Source organism: Camelus ferus, chromosome 8, assembly GCF_009834535.1.
Source record: "Camelus ferus isolate YT-003-E chromosome 8, BCGSAC_Cfer_1.0, whole genome shotgun sequence".
NCBI classification, from domain to species: Eukaryota; Metazoa; Chordata; class Mammalia; order Artiodactyla; family Camelidae; genus Camelus; species Camelus ferus.
In genome coordinates this window covers 26,887,180-26,903,348 of record NC_045703.1, presented here as the reverse complement: position 1 = coordinate 26,903,348, position 16,169 = coordinate 26,887,180, and the positions used below count along the sequence as shown (strand labels likewise).

At 38.0% G+C, this 16,169-nt stretch overlaps 1 long non-coding RNA gene across 2 annotated transcripts in view; it reads right to left on the bottom strand.

Moving 5' to 3' along the window:
- LOC116665305 overlaps nt 1-16,169 on the bottom strand; it is a 102,320-nt gene that overhangs the window by 62,429 nt on the left and 23,722 nt on the right. The window contains exon 2 of one of the 2 annotated variants that reach the window (XR_004321854.1): nt 12,775-12,848. This is a non-coding gene — a long non-coding RNA (uncharacterized LOC116665305). Of the gene's footprint in view, nt 1-12,774; nt 12,929-16,169 lie in introns of those variants that run through there. The other variant, XR_004321853.1, reaches the window with a different exon arrangement.

Genomic DNA, 16,169 nt, shown 5'->3' with positions numbered 1-16,169 from the left:
CAATGGAATACTACTCAGCCATAAAAAATAATGTCATTTGCAGCAACATGGACGGACCTGGAGAATGTCATTCTAAGTGAAGTAAGCCAGAAAGAGAAAGACAAATACCGTATGATATCACTTATATGTGAAATCTTTAAAAAAAAAAAAAAAAAAAGACAAACAAACTTATTTACAAAACAAACAGACCCAGACATAGAAAACAAACTTATGGTCACATGGCAGGGGGAGCAGGTGGGAAGGCATAAACTGAGAGTTCGAGATTTGCAGATACTAACTACTATATGTAAAATAGATAAACAACAAGTTTATACTGTATAGCACAGGGAACTATATTCAATATCTTGTAGTAACTTATGGTTAAAAAGAATATGAAAACAAATACATGTATGTTCCTATATAACTGAAGTATTGTACTATACACCAGAAATTGATACCACACTGTAAACTGACTATACATCAATATAAATATATTTTTTAAAAAGATGCAGTGTGTATACACACACACACACACACACACAAAATGGTATACTACTCAGCCATAAAAAGAATAAAATAATGCCCCTTGCAGCAATGTGGATGGACCTGGAGATTGTTGTTCTAAGTGAAGTAAGCCAGAAAGAGAAAGAAAAATGCCATATGATATCACTTGTATATGGAATCTAAAAGCAAAAGGACAAATGAACTACTTACTATTTATTACCTAGATGATTGATTTCTGGAATATGTGTAAGCACATTTGACTGTCCTTTATAATTGGATTACTACATTCTGTTGATTCTTATTTTGTGGTTGACTTTATTCCTTTGATAACTATGTAAATTTAAAAAGCTAAAGCTCAAAAAAAAAAAAAAAAGCTAAAGCTCCAAACTATTACTAGAAACAATGAACAGTACATATATTTAAATTATAAAAGGAAATATCCGGAATAAATAAATCCAAAGAGAGAGAATGCATATTGGTGATTACCAGGGGCTGGAAGGGCGTGCCAATAGAGGGAAAGTGCTTAATGTGTAAGAGGTTTTATTTTGGGTGATTGAAATGTTTTGGAACTAGACAGAAGCAGTGTTTGTACAACACAGTGAATGTACTGAGTGCCACTGAACTGTTCATTTAAAAAAAAACTCAGAAAAAGCCTTAATGAAACAGAGATAAGTGATTTACTTAATCGAATTCAAAGTAATAGTCAAAAAGACACTTACTAAGCTTGGGAGAAGAATGGATGAGCAAAGTGAAAACTTCAACAAAGAGATAGAAAATATACGAATGTACCAAATAGAAGTCATAGAGCTGAAAAATACAATAACTGCACTGAAAAATTTACTAGATGGTTCAATAGCAGGCTAGTTAAAGCAAAAGAAAGAATCAGTGAACTCAAAGACAGGGTAGTGGAACTCATCTAATCAGAGAAGCAAAAAGAAAAAAGAATGAAAAAGAGTAAAGAGGGACTGAAGGGACTGGGATGAAGTCAAACACACAATGTGTGCATTATAGGAGTCCCAGAAAGAGAAGAGAGAAAGGGGCAGAAAACTTATTTGAAGAAATAATGGGGAAGGAAACAGACATCAATCCAGGAAGTCCAAAGAATTTCAGATAAGATTAATGTACCCAAAGAAAGTCACAGTAAGACATATAATTGTCAAATTTAAAGATGAGGAGAGAATCTTAAAAGCAACAAGAGGAAAACAACTTGTTACATAAGGAGAACCTTGGTAAGACTATAAGCAGATTTTACTCCAGAAAATTTGAAGACTGGAAAAGAGAGGCACAATATATTCAAAGTACAGAAAGAAAAAAAAATGCCAACCAAGAACACTCTGACAAAGTGTCCTTTGGAATTGGAGAGGGAGAGTTTTACACACAAGCAAAAGCCAAAGGAGTTCATCACCACTAAACTGGCCTTATAAAAAATGTTAGAGAATTCCTAAAGCTGAAAGGAAAAGTTGCTAATTATAACAGGAAAACATATGAAAGTATAAATCTCATTGGTAAAGGTAAATATATAGTAAGATTCAGAATAATCTAATATAAAGATGGTCGGTTAATTACTTATAAAGCTAGTACAAAAGTTAAAAGACAAAAATTTATTCATGGGCACCCAGGATAAAAAGAGGTATAGTGTGATCCCACTTTTGGGTATATATCCAGAGGAAACTCTAATTCGGAACGATACATGCACCCCAATGTTCATAGCAGCACTATATACAATAGCCAAGGCATGGAAGCAACCTAAATGTCCATCGACAGATGACTGGATAAAGAAGTTGTGGTATATTTATACAATGGAATACTACTTAGCCATAAAAAATAAAATAATGCCATTTGCAGCAACATGGATGGACCCAGAGATCATCACTCTAAGTGAAGTAAGCCAGAAAGAGAAAGAAAAATACCATATGATATCACTCATATGTGGGATCTAAAAGAAAAAAGAGGACACTATGAACTCCTCTACAAAACAGAAACAGACTCACAGACATAGTAAACAATCTTATGGTTACTGGGGAAAGGGGGTGGGAAGGGATAAATCTGGGAGTTTCAGATTTGGAAATGCTAGCCACTATATATAAAAATAGATTTTTAAAATGTTTCTGCTGTATAGCACAGGGAACTATGTTCAATATCTTGTAATAACCTTTAAAGAAAAAGAATATGAAAACAAATAAATGTATGTATATGCATGGCTGGGCCATTATGCTGTATGTCAGAAATTGACACATCAGTAACTGATGGTACTTCAACTAAAAAGAAAAAAGGTATAGTGTGACATCAAAAACATAAAACATGGGTAGGGAGAAGGGTAAACATGTACAGCTTTAGAATGTGTTCAAACTTAAGTTAATATCAACTTAAAATAGGCTGTTACAAATGTAAGTTGCTTTATGTAAGCTCATGGTAATCACAAAGTAAAAACCTATATAGATACACAAAAGAGAAAGAGAAAGGAATATAAGCATACCACTACAGAAAATCACCAAATCACAAAGGAAAGGAGCAAGAAAAGAAGAAAGGCATTACAAAACAATCAGAAAACAGTGAACAAACAGCAATAAATATACATCTGTGAATAATTACTTTAAATGTAAAACTGGACTTAATTCTCCGAAGAACCGAGTGGTTGAATGGATAAAAAAATACAAGACCCACCTGTATACTGCCTACAAGAGACTCATGTGAGATGCAAGGACACCCACAGACTGAAAGTGAAGGAACGGAAAAGATATTCCATCAAATGGAAACTGAAAGAAAACTAGGGTAGCTACACTTATATCAGACAAAATAGACATTAAGACAAAGACTGTAATAAGAAACAAAGGTCATTATGTAAAGATAAAGGGGTCACTCCAACGAAAGAATAACATTTGTAAATATTTATGCACCCAACAAAGAAGCACCTAAATATATAAAGCAAACATTAATAGACTTAAATGGAGAAAATAAATAGCAATGCAATAATAGTAGGAAACTTTAATACCCCACTTATTATCAATGAATAGATCATCCAGACAGAAAAATCAATAAGGAATTATTGCTTTAAAAGATGCATTAGACCAGATGGACTTGACATATACAAAATATTCCATACGAAAGCAATATACATTCTTCTTAAGTGCACGTGTAACATTTTCTAGGATAGATCATAATGTTAGGCCACAAAACGTCTTAAATTTAAGCATATTGAATTGTATCAAGCAGTTTTCCAACTGCAATGGTATGAAACTAGAAATCAATTACAGGAAGTATGAACTGGAAAACTCATAAATATGCAGAGATTAAACAACATGCCACTAAATAACCAATGGGTCAAAGAAGAAATCAAAAGATAACTAAAAAATACCTAGAGATAAATGAAAATGGAAATAGAACATGCCAAAACTTATGAGATGCAGCATAAACAGTTCTAAGAGGGAAGTTCACAGTGAGAATGCCTACAGTAAGAAACAAGAAAGATCTCAAGTAAACAGCCTAAATCTACACCTAAAACTAAGCCAGTAGAGGGAAGTAAAGATCTGAGGGGAGATAGAAGAGAGAAGATGGCAGACTAGAAGGACGCTCGCAGCTCACCCTCTCCCACAAATGCACCAAGACTCACATCCACAGACCCACTCAGCCAACCAGAGCACCTGCGGAACTCCGACAGAACATCGCCCTCTTCAAAAGATAAAGACGCCAAAAATCTGGTAGGAGAAAAGGAAAAAAAAAAGAACAAAAGGCAAAGCAGAGCGGGACCAGTCCCGTGGGGAGGGAGCGGCAAAGAAGGATTGGCACTCGTTCGCTGGGTCTCCCCTCTCCAACTGAGAGGCCAGCGGACGGAGGGGGAAGCCTCCAAGGCTCGGATCTATACGGAGCAGCCCTTGACTGACAGGACTAAGTTAAACAGGCACAGGGTGTCCCCCCGACACCCAGCCTGAGACGCGGGCCGGCAGCTGCGGGCAGGGCCAGGCTGCCCAAGCCGGGCAGAGGACTGGGGCGGCTGCACGGAGGCAGCCCTGGGGGACTACAAGGGGCGGCGCGCAGTGGCTGTGGGTGTACAGGGCAGAACAACCTGGGCCCTCCATAAAACAACACAGTTGATGTGCCCTGGGGGGAAAGGTGCATACCCCCATCTCTGAAAACTCGCGGAAAGTTTTCGGGGGAAGAGAGGCGGGGCTCAGGCACAGCCGCCATATCCTCCGGCGCTTAGCATCCAGGCGGTAGTGGGGGCGAAACCTGCATCCGCACCGAAGGGCTTAGCAGCCTCAAAGGCCAGACTGAGACTTGTCTACAGCCCGAGGCAGATAGGATCCTTCCATCCTGGTCCCTCAGAGAACTTGCTCCGCCAAGACAAACAAGGAGCTGAGTTTTGGCCCGGAGCAGGGACAAGGCTGTACCTCGGTCTTCCCCGAGCCCACCTGCGGAGCGCCGACCCAAGGTGGAGCGCGCAGCCGCACAGAGCAGCGGAGCGACCGGCGCCAGGAGAGGGAGGGCAGCCCCCCCCCCCGCCTTTCCGGCAGGAACACAGCCCCTGATCACGGTGTTGGGAGGGGGCGTGGCCCGCCCTCCTACCTGGCCAGTCTGCAACATCTGACTGCAGCATCCGGAGGGACAGTGACCCGCCCGCCCACAGCAGAGGAGAGCTGCACCTGACCCAGTGTTGAGAGGAGGCGCGATCTGCTTGCCAACAGGTGCTGGGAGCAGCACAGAAGAGGGCGCCAACGGAGGGCCTCTGAAAACAGCAAGCTGAGCTTCCAAAACAGGACGAAGACAGAAAGACTTCACTTTAAAAGCACACAGACTCCAGAACAACACCGACACTCGCCCCCACCTTTTTTTTTTTTTTAATCTGTTTTTACCTGTTCTATTTTCTATTACCCTCTTAATTTTTACTTCTTAATTCATTTCTATTTCTCTTGGGTTTTGATGTCCTGTTATTGATTAGACACAGGTTTCAAATACATTTTTTCATCTTTTCCCCTTTTTTTTTTCAAAGGTTTTAAAAGGACGTCTCAACCCGATTGATATTCTGCTTCAACTCACTCTTCCATTATTCATTATACACTGTTTTCAAACCTTCTTTCTCCCTTCTTTTAAAATTCTTTCTCTCTCTCTTATTTTTTCTTTTTTTCCTAAGTCTTATTCCTAAATAGGCATTAGATAGATAAACTCCTTAAGGACCAGATAACTGATACTCCATAAACCACAGTGCCAGAGAGATATGAGCAAGATGAAGAAGCAGAGAAACCTTTCCCAATTAAAAGAACAAGAGAAATCCCCTGAAAGAAAAATCAATGAAATAGATATCGATAGCCTACTAGATCAAGATTTCAAAAAAGGAGTGATCAAAGTGCTGAAGGAATTAAAAGAGATAGTGTTTAGAGATATAAAATATGTCAAAAATGAAATTGAAGCTATAAAGAAGAGCCAAGTAGAATGGGTAAACTCATTGACAGAGATGAGGAATGATCTAATAGCTGTGCAAAGCCGATTAGATAATGCAGAGGAATGAATTAGTGACCTAGAAGACAGGACAATAGAAAGCACCCATTCAGAAGAGCTACAAGATAAGCAAATAAAAAATAATGAAAATAGCATAAGGGACCTATGGGATAATATAAAGCGTCCCAATCTTCGCATAATAGGGGTCCCAGAAGGGGAAGAAAGATCAAAGGGGATTGAAAAGGTTTTTGAAGAAATCATGACTGAAAACTTCCCAAACTTAAAGAAGGAATCAGATATCCAAGTACAAGAAGCTCAGAGGGTCCCAAACAGGAAGAACCCAAATAGACCCACACCAAGACATATCATAATCAAGATGGCCAGAGTCAAGGATAAAGAAATTATTCTAAAGGCAGCAAGAGAAAAGCAAAGAGTGAGTTACAAGGGAACCCCCATAAGGCTCTCAGCTGACTTTCTCTACACAAACACTACAGGCCAGAAGGGAGTGGCAAGATATACTCAAAGTCCTGAATGAAAAAAAGATGCAGCCCAGGATACTTTATCCAGCAAGGCTATCCTTTAGGATAGAAGGAGAAATAAAGAATGTCACAGACAAGTAAAAGCTGCAGGAGTTTAGCAACAATAAACCCATGCTAAAAGAAATATTGAAAAGTCTATTCTAAATAGAAAAGCAGCAGGATGCTACAGAAATGAGAAACTCACAATTGGAAAGGTGATAACTCATGAATTACAAATAAAATAAACACGAAATTATAAAAGAAGACATACAAATCACTGAGAGTGGGAGAGGGAGGCAGGGAAATATAGAATTTTTTTCTTTCTTTTTCAAATTTTTTTAACGGTAGGATGGGTTTGAGATCATGTTACTATCAGTTTAATAAAAATAGTTATAGTAATGGGCTAATAGATTTACGAAAAAGGGTAACCACAAGACAAAAACTTACAAGGGAGTCACAAAAATTAAATAAAATCCATGATAATACAAAGGAAAATTACCAAACCACAAAAGGAAGAAGAAAGGAACAAAGAGGATATACCAATTCAACTGCAAAGATAAGTTCAAAGTGGCAATAAACACACATCTATCATTAATTACTGTAAATGTTAATGGACTAAATGCTCCAGTCAAAAGACATAGAGTGGCAGACTGGATAATAAAGCAAGAACCTTCAATATGCTGCATACAAGAGACCCACTTTAGGGAGAAGGACACATATAGATTGAGAGTGAAAGGATGGAAAAGGATATTCCATGCAAATGGAAAAGCCAAAAAAGCAGGTGTTGCAGTACTGATTTCAGACAAAATAGACTTTAAAACAAAGGCCATAAAGAAAGACAAAGAAGGACATTTTATAATGATTAAAGGAGTGATACAAGATGAGGATATTACACTCATTAATATATATGCACCCAATATAGGAGCACCTAAGTACATAGAACAATTACTAACAGAGATAAAGGGGGATATTGATGGGAATACAATCATAGTTGGAGATTTTAACACTGCATTAACATCACTAGACAGATCTTCCAGGCAGAAAATAAACAAGGCAACAGAGAAATTAAATAATACAATAGAAAAACTAGATTTGGTGGATATTTTCAGAGCATTACACCCCCAAAAAATAGGATATACTTTCTTTTCAAGTGCACGTGGAACATTTTCCAGGATCGATCATGTACGTGGGCACAAAAGAAACCTCAACAATTTTAAGAAGATAGAAATTATCTCAAGCATCTTTACTGACCACAATGCCATGAAACTGGAAATCAACAACAGAGAAACAAAGGAGAAAAAAAGGAAAGCATGGAGATTAAACAATATGTTACTGAAAAAACAATGGGTCAATGAGGAAATCAAAGCTGAAATTAAAAAATACCTTGAGACAAATGATAATGAAAGCACAACCACTCAAAACCTATGGGACACAGCAAAGGCAGTGCTAAGAGGGAAGTTTATAGCGATACAGGCCTTCCTCAAAAAAGAACAATGTCAAATAAACAATTTAACCCACCACCTGAATGAATTAGAAAAAGAAGAACAAAAAGCCCCAAAAAGCAGCAGAAGGAAGGAAATAATAAAGATCAGAGAGGAATTAAATACGATAGAGATTAACAAGACCATAGAAAACATCAACCAAACCAAAAGCTGGTTTTTTGAAAAAGTAAATAAAATCGACAAACCTCTCGCCAAACTCACAAAGAAGAAAAAAGAGAGAGCACAAATTAGCAAAATAAGAAAGGAAAATGGAGAAATTACAACAAACAAAATAGAAATACAGAATATCATACGAGAATATTATGAAAAACTATATGGAACCAAACTGGATAACCTAGAGGAGATGGACAAGTTTCTGGAAACATACTGTCCACCAAGACGGAATCAAGAAGAAACTGACCACCTGAACAATCCAATCACTAGAAAGGAAATAGAAATAGCACTTAAAAACCTCCCTACAAATAAAAGCCCAGTACCAGACGGCTTCACTGGGGAATTCTACCAAACATACAAAGAAGAACTCATACCAGTCCTTCTCAAACTCTTCCAGACGATTGAAAAGGAGGGAATACTCCCAAACTCATTCCATGAAGCCACCATCACCCTGATACCAAAACCAGGTAAAGACACTACAAAAAAAGAGAATTATAGGCCAATATCACTGATGAACATAGATGCCAAAATCCTCACCAAAATATTAGCAAATAGAATCCAACAACACATAAAAAAGATTATACATCATGACCAACTGGGATTCATCCCAGGGACACAAGGCTGGTTCAACATATGCAAATCAATCAATGTAATACATCACATCAACAAGAGAAAGGACAAAAACCACATGATTATCTCAATCGATGCAGAAAAAGCGTTTGATAAAATTCAACACCCATTTATGATAAAAACTCTCGCCAAAGTGGGTATAGAGGGAACATATCTCAACATAATAAAAGCTATATACGACAAACCTACAGCCAGCATAGTACTCAACGGTGAAAAACTCAAAAGTTTCCCACTAAAATCTGGGACAAGACAAGGATGCCCACTATCACCACTCCTATTCAACATAGTCCTGGAAGTCCTAGCCACAGCAAGTCAGGCAAGAGAGAGAAATAAAAGGGATCCAAATTGGAAAAGAAGAGGTAAAAGTGTCACTATATGCCGACGACATGTTACTATATATAGAAAACCCTAAAAGGTCCACACAAAAACTACTAGAGCTGATTGAAGAATTCAGCAAGGTAGCAGGTTACAAAATTAACGTTCAAAAATCAGTTACATTTCTTTACACTAACAATGAATCAACAGAAAAAGAAAGTAAAGAAACAATCCCCTTTAAAATAGCACCCAAAGTAATAAAATATCTGGGAATAAATCTAACCAAGGAGGTCAAAGAATTATACACAGAAAACTATAAACCATTGATGAAGGAAATTAAAGAAGACTTTAAAAAATGGAAAGATATCCCATGCTCTTGGATTGGAAGAATCAATATTGTTAAAATGGTCACACTGCCCAAGGCAGTCTACAGATTTAATGCAATCCCTATCAAATTACCCAGGACATAGTTCACAGAACTAGAACAAATCATAATAAAATTTATATGGAACCATTAAAGACCTAGAATTGCCAAAGCATTACTGAAGAGAAAGAAAGAGGCTGGAGGAATAACTCTCCCAGACTTCAGACAATACTACAGAGCTACACTAATCAAGACAGCATGGTATTGGTACAAAAACAGACATATAGACCAATGGAACAGAATAGAGAGCCTAGAAATGAACCCACAAACTTTTGGTCAACTAATCTTTGACAAAGGAGGCAAGAATATACAATGGAATAAAGACAGTCTCTTCAGCAAATGGTGTTGGGAAAACTGGACAGCAGCATGTAAAACAATGAAGCTAGAACACTCCCTTACACCATATACAAAAATCAACTCAAAATGGATCAAAGACTTAAACATAAGACAAGATACAATAAACCTCCTAGAGGAGAACATAGGCAAAACATTATCTGACATACATTTCAAAAATTTTCTCCTAGCAGAAATAAAAGCAAGAATAAACAAATGGGACCTAATGAAACTTACAAGCTTCTGCACAGCAAAGGAAACCAGAAATAAAACAAGAAGAAAACCTACGGAATGGGAGAAAATTTTTGCAAGTGAAACCGACAAAGGCTTGATCTCCAGAATATATAAGCAGCTCATATGACACAATAAGAAAAAAATAACCCAATCCAAAAATGGGCAGAAGACCTAAACAAGCAATTCTCCAAGGAAGACATACAAATGATCAAAAGGCACATGAAAAAATGCTCAGTATCACTAATTATCAGAGAAATGCAAATCAAAACTACAATGAGGTATCACCTCACACCAGTCAGAATGGCCGTCATTCAAAAATCCACAAATGACAAATGCTGGAGAGGCTGTGGAGAAAGGGGAGCCCTCCTACACTGCTAGTGGGAATGCAGTTTGGTGCAGCCACTATGGAAAACAGTGTGGAGATTCCTCGAAAGACTAGGAATAGACTTATCGTATGACCCAGGAATCCCACTCCTGAGCTTGTATCCAGAAGGAGACCTACTTCAGGATGACACCTGCACCCCAATGTTCATAGCAGCACTATTTACAATAGCCAAAACATGGAAACAGCCTAAATGTCCATCAACAGGTGACTGGATAAAGAAGATGTGGTATATTTATACAATGGAATACTACTCAGCCATAAAAACCGACAACATAACGCCATTTGCAGCAACATGGATGCTCCTGGAGAATGTCATTATAAGCGAAGTAAGCCAGAAAGAGAAAGAAAAATACCATATGAGATCGCTTATATGTGGAATCTAAAAAACAAACTAACAAACAAACAAAAACAAAGCGTAAATACAGAACAGAAATAGACTCGTAGACAGAGAATTCAGACTTGTGGCTGCCAGGGGGGCGGAGGGTGGGAAGGGATAGACTGGGATTTCAAAATTGTAGAATAGATAAACAAGATTATACTGTATAGCACAGGGAAATATACACAAAATGTTATGATAACTCACAGAGAAAAAAATGTGACAATGAGTGTGTATATGTCCATGTATGACTGAAAAATTGTGCTGAACACTGGAATTTGACACAACATTGTAAAATGATTATAAATCAATAAAAAATGTTAAAAAAAAGATCTGAGAGGAAATAAATGAAATAGAGATTCAAGAGATAATAGAAAAGACCAATGAAACTAATAGCTGTGGTTTTTTTTAAAGAAACAAAATAAACAAACCTCTAGCTAGATTCACCAAGAAAAAAAAAGAGGACCCAGATAAATAAAATCTGAAATGAAAGACTTTACAACTGATACCACAAACATATAAAGGATCATAAGAGAGTACTATGCACAATTATACACTAACAAATTGGACTACCTAGAAGAAATGGATAAATTCCTAGAAACATGCAACCTACTAAAAATGAGTCATGAGAAATAGAAAATCTGAACAGTTGATTACTAGTAAGGAAATTGAATCAGTAATCAAAAACTTCCCAACAAACAAAAGTCCAGGACCAGGTGAATTAGTAGGTAATTTTACCAAACATTTAAATACATACCAATCCTTTTCAAACCCTTCCCCAAAATTCATTTTATCAGACCAGCATTACCCTGATACCAAAAACCAGAGATGGACGCCACAAGAAAAGAAAGTTACAGGCCAATATCCGTGATGAACATAGATGCAAAAACCCTCAACAAAATATTAGCACACTGAATTCAATATATTAAAAGTATCAAACACCATGATCAAGTGGGATTTACCCCAGGGGATACAAGGATGTTTCAATATCTGTAAATCAAACAATGTGATACACCACATTAACAAATTAAAGAAAAAAAAATATGATCATCTCAATCCATGAAGAAAAAGCCTTTGACAAAATTCAACACCCATCTGTGATTAAAAGAAAAAATCTCTCAGCAAAGTAGGCATAAAGGGAACATACCTCAACATAATAAAGGCCATATAGGACAAACCCACAGTTAATATCATATTCAAGGGTGAAAAGCTGAAAGCTTTTCCTCTACTATCAGGAAGGAGGCAAGGATGCCCACTCTTACCACTGTTATTCAGCATAGTACTGAAAGTCCTGGTCAGAGCAATTAGGCAAAAAAAAAAAAAAAAAGAAATAAAAAGCATCCAAATCAGAAAGGAAGTAGTAAAATTGTGACTATTTGGAGATGACATGATATTATATGTAGAAAACCTAAAGTCTCCACCAAAAAAACTCAGAAATAATCAAATTCAATAGTTGCAGGACACAAAATCAATACACAAAAGTCTGTTGCACTTTTATATACTACTAATGAACTATCAGAAAGAAATTAAGAAAACAATTCTATTTACAGTTCCATCAAAAAGATTACCTAGGAATAAGTTTAACTAAGAGGTGAAAGATTGTAAGACTGATAAAAGAAATTGAAGACAACACAAAGAATATTCTGTGCTCAGAAATTGGAAGAATTAATATTGTTAAGATGCCCATACTACCCAAAGAATCCACTACCCCAAGATTCAATGCAACCCCTATCCAAATTCCAGTGGCATTTTCACAGAAATAGAAAAACATCCATTGTAAAATTTGTATGGAACCACACAGACTCTAAGTAGCCAAACAATCTTGAGAAAGAAGACCAAAGCTGTAGGCATCATGCTCCCTGATTTCAAACATTATAAAGCTACAATAATCAAAAAACAGTATAGTATTGGCATAAAAACATTCATAGATCAATAGAACAGAACAGAGTCCAGAAATAAACCCACATATATATGGGCAATTAACTTACAAGAAAGGAGCCAACAGTAAACGGAGAAAGGATAATCTCTTCAATAAATGGTGTTGGCAAAATTGGGCAGCCACCTGCAAAAGAATGAAAGTGGATTATTATCTTACACCATTTACAAAAGTTAACTCAGAACAGATTAAAGACCCAAACATGTAACCTGAAACCATGAAACTCCTAGAAGAAAACAAAGGTGTAATCTCCTTGACACTGTGTTGGGGGTGATTTTTTTGGTTTTGACACCAAAAGCAAAGGCAATAAAAGCAAAAATCAACAAGCAGAACTATGTCAAACTAAAAAGCTCCTGCACGGCAAAGGAAATCATCAAAAACATGAAAATGCAATCTACCAAAATAGAAAAAAATACTTGCAACCATATATCTGAGAAGGAATTCATATCCAAAATATATGAAAAACTCATAACTGAATAGCAAAAAAAGAAATAATCCAATTAAATAATGGGCAGAGGATCTAAATAAACATTTTCCCAAAGACATACAGATGGCCAACAGGTACATGAAAAGGTGCTCAACATCACTAACCATCAGGGAAATGCAAATTAAAGCCACAATTAGATATCTCACATCTGTAAGAATGGCTATTAGCAAACAGACAAGAAATAGTGTTAGTGAGGTTGTGGAGAAAAGGGAACACCTGTGCACTCCTGGCAGGATTGTAAATTGATGTGGCCACTACGGAAAATAGTATAGAGGTTCCTCAAAAAATTAAAAATAGAACTACCATATGATCAAAAAGTCTCACTTCTAGATAATTATCTGAAGGAACTGAAAACATTAACTTGAAACGATTTCTGTACCTCCATATTCATTTCAGCATTATTTACAATAGCCTAAATGCTGGACAAAATAATGGATAACCTAAGTCCATTGATGGATGAATAAAGAAAATTTGGAATATATGTATGTATATACACATAAACACACACACACACACACGGTGGAATATTATTCATCCATAAAAAAGAAGGAAATCCTGCCATTTGCAAGAACATAGATGGAACTTGAAGGCATTATGCTAAGTAAAATAAATCAGAGAAAGGCAGATACTGTATGATCTCTCTTGTATGTGAAACCAAAAAAAAATTTTTAAATTAACTCATAGATAAGAGAACAGATTAGTGGAAGCCAGAGGTAGCTGGAAGAGGAGGGAGAACAGGGGGCAAAATGGGTGAAGGTGGTCAAAAGGGACAAACGTCCTATTATAAAGTAAATAAGCCCTAGGCTTATGGTACAGCATGGTAACTATAGTTAATAATACTGTATTGCATATTCAAAAGTTGCTTAGAGTAAATCTTTGAAGTTCTTATAAGAAAAAAATTTATAATCAAATGTGGTGATGGGTGTTAACTGGTCTTGTGATCGAGTCACAAGTCATACATATATTGAATCATTATGTTGTGAACTAATGTTATATGGTAATTATATCTCAATTAAAAAAATAAAGACCCTAAGCAGAAAATATATTTCAGGAATTAATAAACTGAAGGAACAGAGCAGGACAAGTGAATAACAGGCCATGACAAAGGATGCCATTTCAGTCAAAAGGTCATCAAGGACTTTAAGGAAGTAACATTTGCACAAAAACCTGAACCTAGCAGGACAAACTGGAGAGGACAGGACGGTTCAGCCCAGGTGAGGCCATTCATGGTGCTGAGCAGCGAAAAACAGGGTCAGAACACGGGCTGCAGGGGACGTGAAGGGAAGCAAGAGCACCATATGGAGAACAGACGGTCTTAGCGCTGTTAAGGAGTTTGAGGGTTGGGGCAGCAGGAACCCACCGCCACAAAGTAACTCTGACCTGCTAACTCCTGGATGAACCTCAAAAACACTATGCTTAGCGAAAGAAGCCAGACACAGACGACAGCGTCCTGTATGATTCCATTTATATGAAACGTCCTAACAAGGCAAAACTAGAAAGACAGAAGAACAGAGATAAGAGGTTGCCTGGACTTGGGGGTGGAAATGGGCTCATCTAATTAGGCATTAAGGATCTTACTGAGGTGATTAAAATGTTCTAAAACTGGATTACAGGAATGGTTGCACAACCCAGTAAATTTACCAAAAAAAAAAAGTCATTAAACTGCACACTTGAAAATGGGTAAATTGGAACTTCATGGTATGTAAATAATGCTTCAATAAAGTTGTCAAAATAAACTCTGGTAGTAAATAAAAAGAAAAGAGAAGGTCTGTATGAGCACCGTCAGGAAGCGCGACCTGGAGGATTGCAGTGTCGAGCAGGACAGGCAGGTGACAGGGAGCAATGGCGAGGAAGGCTTGTTCATCAGGTTCGGGCAAGGAGGACAAGGGCTGTTTTGAGCAGGGTCCTTGGGAGGGTTCACCTCTCAGGACACAGCTGTCCCTCTCCCCTCTACCGAGTCTGGTCCTGTATCAGACTGCTCATACCTTGTCTTGCAAGTAACGCCCTGAATTCACTCCCCAGGAGCTCAGGGCCACCTGCAGCCGCATTTCTGCAGCAGCTGAAGGCAGGCAGGAGGCACAGGGGTGCACAGGCTCCGTTTAACGCCGGGGGAACACTGAGAGAGCTTATCATTCTCTCTGCTGCTATTATGGGAGTTATTAATGCCAACCAACCCTAGGAATTGTAAACAACCCACCTGAATGGTCATATGTGATTTAGAAAGTGATTTACGTTTAGTTGGCATTGAAAGTATATTACTGGCCTCTGGTTGCAAAGGCTTTGGTAAGTATCAAAGGCAAGAGCTTCCAGTCACTTTGAAGAGGGAGTCAAACTGAGACCAACCTGAAAACAAGGTCAGCATCCAAACACAACGCTAAATTCTGGGGGAAATGATGGAAGTTAACACATGTAATGCCACGTTACCTCCCGCAGAACATTCAGGTGCTGTCCCTGTGAATGGCATTTTCCAGAGTGCCGGTTCCCCACAAACTCAGTCGCCAGAAGTTGCACATACCTGATGCTCCAGGAACACCAGGAACTCCCCAGCCCTGCCACTGCTCCGGCCTTGCTTCACAGAGTAAGGTTCCCTCCAGTTCAACCAAGAAGAGCTGTTATGTGGGAGGGTCTTTTGAGAGGGACGGTGATTGGGCGGGGCTTCATCACTTGTTAACACCTGAACTTCTGAGCTGATTGTGTTGTTTCCTAGTGACTAGCAAGGCTGTGCCCGCATGTGGGTGGAAGTGGGTTTCAGGTTTATTTGCCGATGGAGAGAAGTGTTGGGATACAGTAGGAGGTTCTGGGAAGGGATGATTCCAAAAGAGAATTTGGGGAACAGACACTGCAGACAGGGTTTCTCTACCTCTCAGTCTCACTCTCCGGTCTCAGCCCAGGAGAGCTGTTACGTGGCCTCACCTGTCATGGAAGAATTTACTCCCCACAATCCTACAATATCAAGAGCC